Source organism: Arachis stenosperma, chromosome 3 (assembly GCF_014773155.1).
Source record: "Arachis stenosperma cultivar V10309 chromosome 3, arast.V10309.gnm1.PFL2, whole genome shotgun sequence".
Taxonomy (NCBI): Eukaryota; Viridiplantae; Streptophyta; class Magnoliopsida; order Fabales; family Fabaceae; genus Arachis; species Arachis stenosperma.
The window spans coordinates 122,398,342-122,406,166 of NC_080379.1; positions in this window are offsets into that span (position 1 = coordinate 122,398,342).

Sequence of the window (7,825 nt, forward strand, 5' to 3'; positions counted from 1 at the left end):
TTTAATTTTGAAAAAGATTTTAAAAAGATAATTGAGTTTTAAAAACAAACTTAAAAGAGTTGGATTGGATTGGAAAACAATTGTCCTTATGGATTAAGATATTTGAAATTTTTGAAAAGGAATTTTAGAAATTAGGGTTCTAGAAAACTAATTTGATTTGAAGGATGACATTTTGAAACATGTTGATGCAAGAAATTATGAATTGAAACATAAAAATTTAGAAAATTTGTAAAAAAAATGAATTTTACCTCCTCCCCACCATCCTGGCGTTAAACGGCCAAATGCTGCAAGTTTTGGGCGTTTAACGCCCAAATGTTGCTTCTCCTGGGCGTTCAACGCCCAGCTGATGCATCTTTCTGGCGTTGAACGCCAGGAAGTCCTTTGTTACTGGGCATTTTTCTGAACGCCCAGGATGCTGTCAATCTGGCGTTAAACGCCCAGAAGGTGCTTCTTTCTGGCGTTTAACGCCCAGAAGATGCTCCTTTCTGGCGTTTAACGCCCAGATGGCTACCCTTACTGGCGTTGAACGCCCAGTGGGTGCTTCTTTTGGGTGTTCATCGCCCAAAATGTTTCTTACTGGCCTTTTTTCGCCAGTGAACTTCCAAATTCCCCTTTAACTCTGTGAATCCAATCAATTGCTTTTTTACCTTGAGGATATTTTGACCTATACCTGTAAAAATCAACAGAAACAAATAAAATTAAATTTGTGATTGGCTGGGTTGCCTCCCAGCAAGCGCTTCTTTAATGTCATAGCTGGACTATTACTGAGTTTTAATTAAATCTCAGTTTTGAGCATTCTTGCTCGAAATTATTGTTAGAGCTCATTATCCTGAAGCTCTATGTATCCATATGGTGATACGTTTGTGATTACATATGGACCTCTCCACCGGGATTTTAATTTCCCGGGGAATAATTTGAGCCTAGAATTAAATAGCAGAACTTTCTACCCCGGCTCAAAGATTCTGGATGACAATTTCTTATCATGTCATCTTTTCGCTTTCTCTTTGTAAATCTTTGCATTCTCGAAAGCATTGAGTCTAAATTCCTCTAGCTCATTTAACTGGAGCAATCGTTTTTCTCCAGCTAACTTGGCATCAAGGTTTAGGAATCTGGTTGCCCAGTAGGCCTTGTGTTCCAGTTCCACTGGCAAGTGACATGCCTTTCCATACACAAGCTGGTATGGAGAGGTCCCTATAGGGGTCTTGAATGCTGTTCTGTATGCCCACAGAGCATCATCCAAGCTTCTTGCCCAATCCCTTCTACGGTTAATTACAGTCCGTTCTAGGATTCTTTTGAGTTCTCTATTTGAGACTTCAGCTTGCCCATTAGTTTGTGGGTGATATGGAGTAGCTACCCTGTGGCTAACTCCATAGCGAACCAGAGCAGAGTAAAGCTGTTTATTGCAGAAATGAGTGCCCCCATCACTGATTAATACTCTAGGGATACCAAATCTGCTGAAGATGTGTTTCTGGAGGAATTTTAACACTGTTTTAGTGTCATTGGTGGGTGTTGCAATAGCCTCCACCCATTTGGATATATAATCCACTGCCACCAGAATATAAGTGTTTGAGTATGATGGTGGGAAAGGTCCCATGAAGTCAATGCCCCACACATCAAACAACTCAATCTCCAAGATCCCTTGTTGAGGCATGGCATAACTGTGAGGTAGATTGCCAGATCTTTGGCAACTATCACAATTAAGTACAAACACTCGGGAGTCTTTATAGAGAGTAGGCCAGTAAAAGCCACATTGGAGGACTCTTGTGGCTGTTCGCTCACTTCCAAAATATCCTCCATACTGTGATCTATGGCAGTGCCATAGGATCTTCTGTGTTTCTTCCTTAGGCACACATCTACGAATTACTCCGTCTGCATATCTCTTAAAGAGATACGGCTCATCCCAAAGATAATACTTTGCATCCGTGATCAGCTTCTTTGTTTGCTGTCTACTATATTCTTTGGGTATGAATCTCACTGCCTTGTAGTTTGCAATGTCTGCAAACCATGGCACTTCCTGGACGGCAAAGAGTTGCTCATCCGGAAAGGTTTCAGAGATCTCAGTGAGAGGGAGGGACGCCCCTTCTACTGGTTCTATTCGGGACAGGTGATCTGCTACTTGATTCTCTGTCCCTTTTCTGTCTCTTATTTCTATATCAAACTCTTGCAGAAGCAACACCCATCTTATAAGTCTGGGCTTTGAATCCTGCTTTGTGAGTAGATATTTAAGAGCAGCATGATCAGTATACACAATCACTTTTGATCCTACTAAATAGGATCTGAATTTCTCAATGGCGTAAACCACTGCAAGAAGCTCTTTTTCTGTGGTTGTGTAATTCTTCTGTGCGTCATTTAAAACACGGCTGGCATAGTAAATGACGTGCAGAAGCTTGTCATGCCTTTGTCCCAACACTGCACCAATGGCATGGTCACTGGCATCACACATTCAAATGGCAATGTCCAGTCTGGTGCAGAGATGATTGGTGCTGTAACCAATTTAGCTTTCAGAGTCTCAAATGCCTGCAGACACTCTTTATCAAAGATAAATGGCATGTCAGCAGCTAGCAGGTTGCTCAGAGGTTTGGCGATTTTTGAAAAATCCTTTATAAACCTCCTATAGAATCCTGCATGCCCCAGAAAGCTTCTTATTGCCTTAACATTGGCGGGTGGTGGTAATTTTTCAATTACTTCAACTTTAGCTTGATCCACCTCTATTCCCTTGTTCGAGATTTTGTGCCCAAGGACAATTCCTTCAGTCACCATAAAGTGACACTTCTCCCAGTTTAAAACCAGGTTAGTCTCTTGGCATCTCTTTAGAACAAGTGCTAAATGGTTAAGGCAGGAGCTGAATGAGTCTCCAAACACTGAAAAGTCATCCATGAAGACTTCCAGAAATTTTTCCACCATATCAGAGAAAATTGAAAGCATGCATCTCTGAAAGGTTGCAGGTGCATTACACAGGCCAAATGGCATCCTTCTGTATGCAAATACTCCAGATGGGCATGTGAATGCCGTTTTCTCCTGATCTTGGGGATCTACTGCAATTTGATTATAACCTGAATATCCATCCAGGAAGCAGTAGTATTCATGACCTGCTAGTCTTTCTAGCATCTGGTCTATGAATGGTAAAGGAAAATGATCCTTTCTGGTAGCTGTATTGAGCCTTCTGTAATCAATACATACGCCACCCAGTAACTGTTCTTGTAGGAACCAGTTCATTTTTTCATTATGAACCACTGTCATGCCACCTTTCTTAGGGACGACTTGGACAGGGCTCACCCAGGGGCTGTCAGAAATAGGATAAATAATCCCAGCCTCTAGTAATTTAGTGACCTCTTTCTGCACTACTTCCTTCATGGCTGGGTTCAGCCGCCTTTGTGGTTGAACCACTGGCTTGGCATCACCTTCCAGTAAGATCTTGTGCATGCATCTAGCTGGGCTAATGCCCTTAAGATCACTGATGGACCATCCAAGAGCTGTCTTGTGTGTCCTTAGCACTTGAATTAGTGCTTCCTCTTCCTGTGGCTCTAAGGTAGAGCTTATGATTACAGGAAAGGTATCACCTTCTCCCAAGAATGCATATTTTAGGGAGGGTGGTAATGGTTTGAGCTCGGGTTTAGGAGGTTTCTCCTCTTTCTGAGGGATTTTCAGAGGTTCTACTATTCTCTCTGACTCCTCCAGATCAGGCTGAACGTCTTTAAAGATGTCCTCTAGCTCTGATTCGAGACTCTCAACCATATTGACCTCTCTTACCAGAGAGTCAATAATATCAACACTCATGCAGTCATTTGGGGTGTCTGGATGTTGCATGGCTTTGACAACATTTAACTTGAACTCCTCCTCATTGACTCTCAAGGTTACTTCCCCTTTTTGGACGTCAATGAGGGTTCGGCCAGTTGCTAGGAAAGGTCTTCCTAGAATGAGAGTTGCACTCTTGTGCTCCTCCATTTCCAGCACCACAAAGTCAGTAGGAAAGGCAAATGGCCCAACCTTGACAATCATGTCCTCAATCATGCCTGATGGGTATTTAATGGAGCCATCAGCAAGTTGAAGACATATCCTGGTTGGTTTGATTTCTTCAATTAAACCAAGCTTTCTGATAGTAGATGCAGGTATTAGGTTGATACTTGCCCCAAGATCACATAAAGCTTGCTTGGTGCAAGTGCCCTCTAGTGTGCATGGTATCATAAAGCTCCCAGGATCTTTAAGCTTCTCAGGTAAGCTTTTCAGAATGACTGCACTGCATTCTTCAGTGAGGTAAACTTTTTCAGTTTCCCTCCAATCCTTCTTATGACTTAAGATCTCTTTCATGAACTTAGCATAAGATGGTATTTGCTCAAGTGCTTCTGCAAACGGAATCTTTATTTCAAGAGTCCTGAGATAGTCTGCAAAGCGGGCAAATTGCTTATCCTGTTCCGCTTGGCGGAGTTTTTGAGGATAAGGCATTTTGGCTTTGTATTCCTCAACCTTAGTTGCTGCAGGTTTATTACCTACAGAAGTGGGTTGGGAAGCCTTTTTAGAAAGGTTGTCATCAGCACTTGTATGTGACTGATCCCCCACCGGCATTTGAATGCCAGGGGTGGAAGCTGGAGTGGCGTTAGATGCCACCTCCTTGTTTGTTACTGGCGTTTGAACGCCAGAACCATGCTCCCTTTGGGCGTTCAACGCCGGATTCATGCTTGTTTCTGGCGTTGAACGCCAGGAATGAGCATGGTCTGGGCGTTCAGCGCCAGCTTTATTCCTCTCTGGGCTCTGACTGTCCTCAGAGGGATTTTGAGTAGCCATTTGTTCATTTCTTGGTTTCCTGCTGCTTTGAAGTGAGGTATTTAATGTTTTCCCACTTCTTAATTGAACTGCTTGGCATTCTTCTGCTATTTGTTTTGATAGTTGCTTTTCTGTCTGCTTTAATTGTACTTCCATATTCCTGTTAGCCATTCTTGTTTCCTGTAATATTTCCTTGAATTCGGCTAGCTGCTGAGTTAGAAAGTCTAATTGCTGATTGAATTCATTAGCCTGATCCACCGGACTGAGTTCAGTAATTACTGTTTTAGCTTCTTCTTTCATGGAAGATTCATTGCTTAGGTATAGATGTTGATTTCTGGCAACTGTATCAATAAGCTCTTGAGCTTCTTCAATTGTTATTCTCATATGTATAGATCCACCAGCTGAGTGGTCTAGAGAAATCTGAGTTTTTTCTGTAAGCCTATAGTAGAAGATGTCTAATTGCACCCATTCTGAAAACATTTCAGAGGGGCATTTTCTTAGCATCTCTCTGTATCTCTCCCAAGCATCATAAAGAGATTCATTATCTCCTTGTTTGAAGCCTTGGATGCTTAGCCTTAGCTGTGTCATCCGTTTTGGAGGGAAATAGTGATTCAGGAATTTTTCTGACAGCTGCTTCCATGTTTTTATGCTGTTCTTAGGCTGGTTATTTAACCACCTCTTAGCTTGATCTTTTACAGCAAATGGAAACAGTAATAATCTGTAGACATCCTGATCCACTTCCTTATCATGTACTGTGTCAGTAATTTGCAAAAATTGTGCCAGAAACTCTGTAGGTTCTTCATGTGGAAGACCAGAATACTGACAGTTTTGCTGCACCATGATAATGAGCTGAGGATTCAACTCAAAGCTACTAACTCCAATGGAGGGTATATAGATACTACTCCCATATGAAGCAGTAGTGGGGTTAGCATATGACCCCAGAGTCCTCCTGGACTGTTCATTCCTACTTGCTTCCATGATGGAATACAAGGGATAATATATATGTTGATTTTTTTTAAAATAAAATAAAAAAACGAAATAAATAAAAGAAATTGGAAATATTTTGAAATTGAAATTTGAATTTTTATATAAAATTTTCGAAAAATGAAGTTCAAAATTAGTTAGAAAATATAATTTTTTTGAATTTTGAATTTTATGATGAGAGAGAAAAAAAACACACAAAAGACACAAGACTTAAAATTTTTAGATTTAATGCTCCTTATTTTCGAAAATTTTTGGAGGGAAAACACCAAGGAACACCAAACTTAAAAATTTTAAGATCAAGACACAAGAAAAACTCAAGAACACCTTGAAGATTCACAAGAACACCAAGAACAAAAGGAAGAACACCAAACTTAAGATTTTTAGAAAACTTTAATAAAATTTTCGAAAATTATAAAAAGATTAACAAGAAAACACCAAACTTAAAGTTTGGCACAAGATTCAATCAAAGAAAAATTATTTTTGAAAAAGATTCCAAAGCGTATACCCAATTATCAAGAATATAAACCAATACTCTAGCCAATTGGGAGTAAATGCAACACTTGTTCTGAATATTCCAATTAATGCTTTAAAAAGAACACAAGTGAAACAAGAAAAGACACAAAGCAAGAAAAAAAAACTCAAGATCAACAAGAAAGATAAACAAGAACAACTTGAAGATCAAGGAAAAACAAGAACATGCAATTCGAAAAAAAAATGAAGAGACAAGGAACTCATGCAATTGACACCAACTTAGAACAAGACACTAGACTCACGAAAAATTGACAATTAATTAAGAAAAATAATAAATTTTGAAAAGGAATTTTTGAAAAGAAACTATCCTATCAAGATTTAATGACTCTATAACAATAAAAATAAATTATTCCTAATCTAAGAAATAAAATAAGCCTTCAATTGTTCAAACTCGAATAATCCCCGGCAACGGCGCCAAAAACTTGGTGCACGAATTTGTAATCCGCACAACTAACCAGCAAGTGCACTGGGTCGTCCAAGTAATACCTTACGTGAGTAAGGGTCGATCCCACGGAGATTATTGGTTTGAATCAATCTATGTTTATTTTATTAATCTTAGTCAGGATATTAATTAAATTATCAGTTGGAATTATTAGATTGGAAAAATAAAAGAGAATAAAAGCGTTACTTGTTGTGCAGTAATGAGAAATATGTTGGAATTGTGGAGATGCTTTGTCCTTTGAATTTCTACTTTTCCTTGAATTCCTCTTCCCATACGCAAGGTCCCTTCCATGGCAAGCTCTATGTAGGGTGTCACCGTTGTCAATGGCTACCTCCCATCCTCTCAGTGAAAACGTTCCTATGCTCTGTCACAGCACGGCTAATCATCTGTCGGTTCTCAATCAGGTTGGAATAGAATCCATTGATTCTTTTGCGTCTGTCACTAACGCCCAGCCCTCAGGAGTTTGAAGCTCGTCACAGTCATTCAATCCCAGAATCCTACTCGGAATACCACGGACAAGGTTTAGACTTTCCGGACTCTCATGAATGCTGCCATCAATCCGGCTTATACCACGAAGATTCTGATTAAGGAATCTAAGAGATACTCATTCAATCTGATGTAGAACGGAGGTGGTTGTCAGGCACACGTTCATGGGTTGAGGAAGGTGACGAGTGTCATGGATCATCACCTTCTCCATAATTAAGCGCGAATGAACATCTTAGATAAGAACAGGCGTGTTTGAATGGAAAACAAAGTAATTGTATTAATTCATCGAGACGCTGCAGAGCTCCTCACCCCCAACAATGGAGTTTAGAGACTCATGCCGTCAAAAAGTATGTAATTCAGATATGAAAATGTCATGAGGTACAAAATAATTCTCTAAAAGTTGTTTAAATAATAAACTAGTAACCTAGGTTTACAGAATATGAGTAAACTAAGATAATTGGTGCAGAAATCCACTTCTGGGGCCCACTTGGTGTGTGCTGGGGCTGAGATTAAAGCTATCCACGAGTAGAGGCTTTTCTTGGAGTTGAACTCCAAGTTATGACGTGTTTTGGGCGTTCAACTCCGGATCATGACGTGTTTCTGGCGTTTAACTCCAGACAG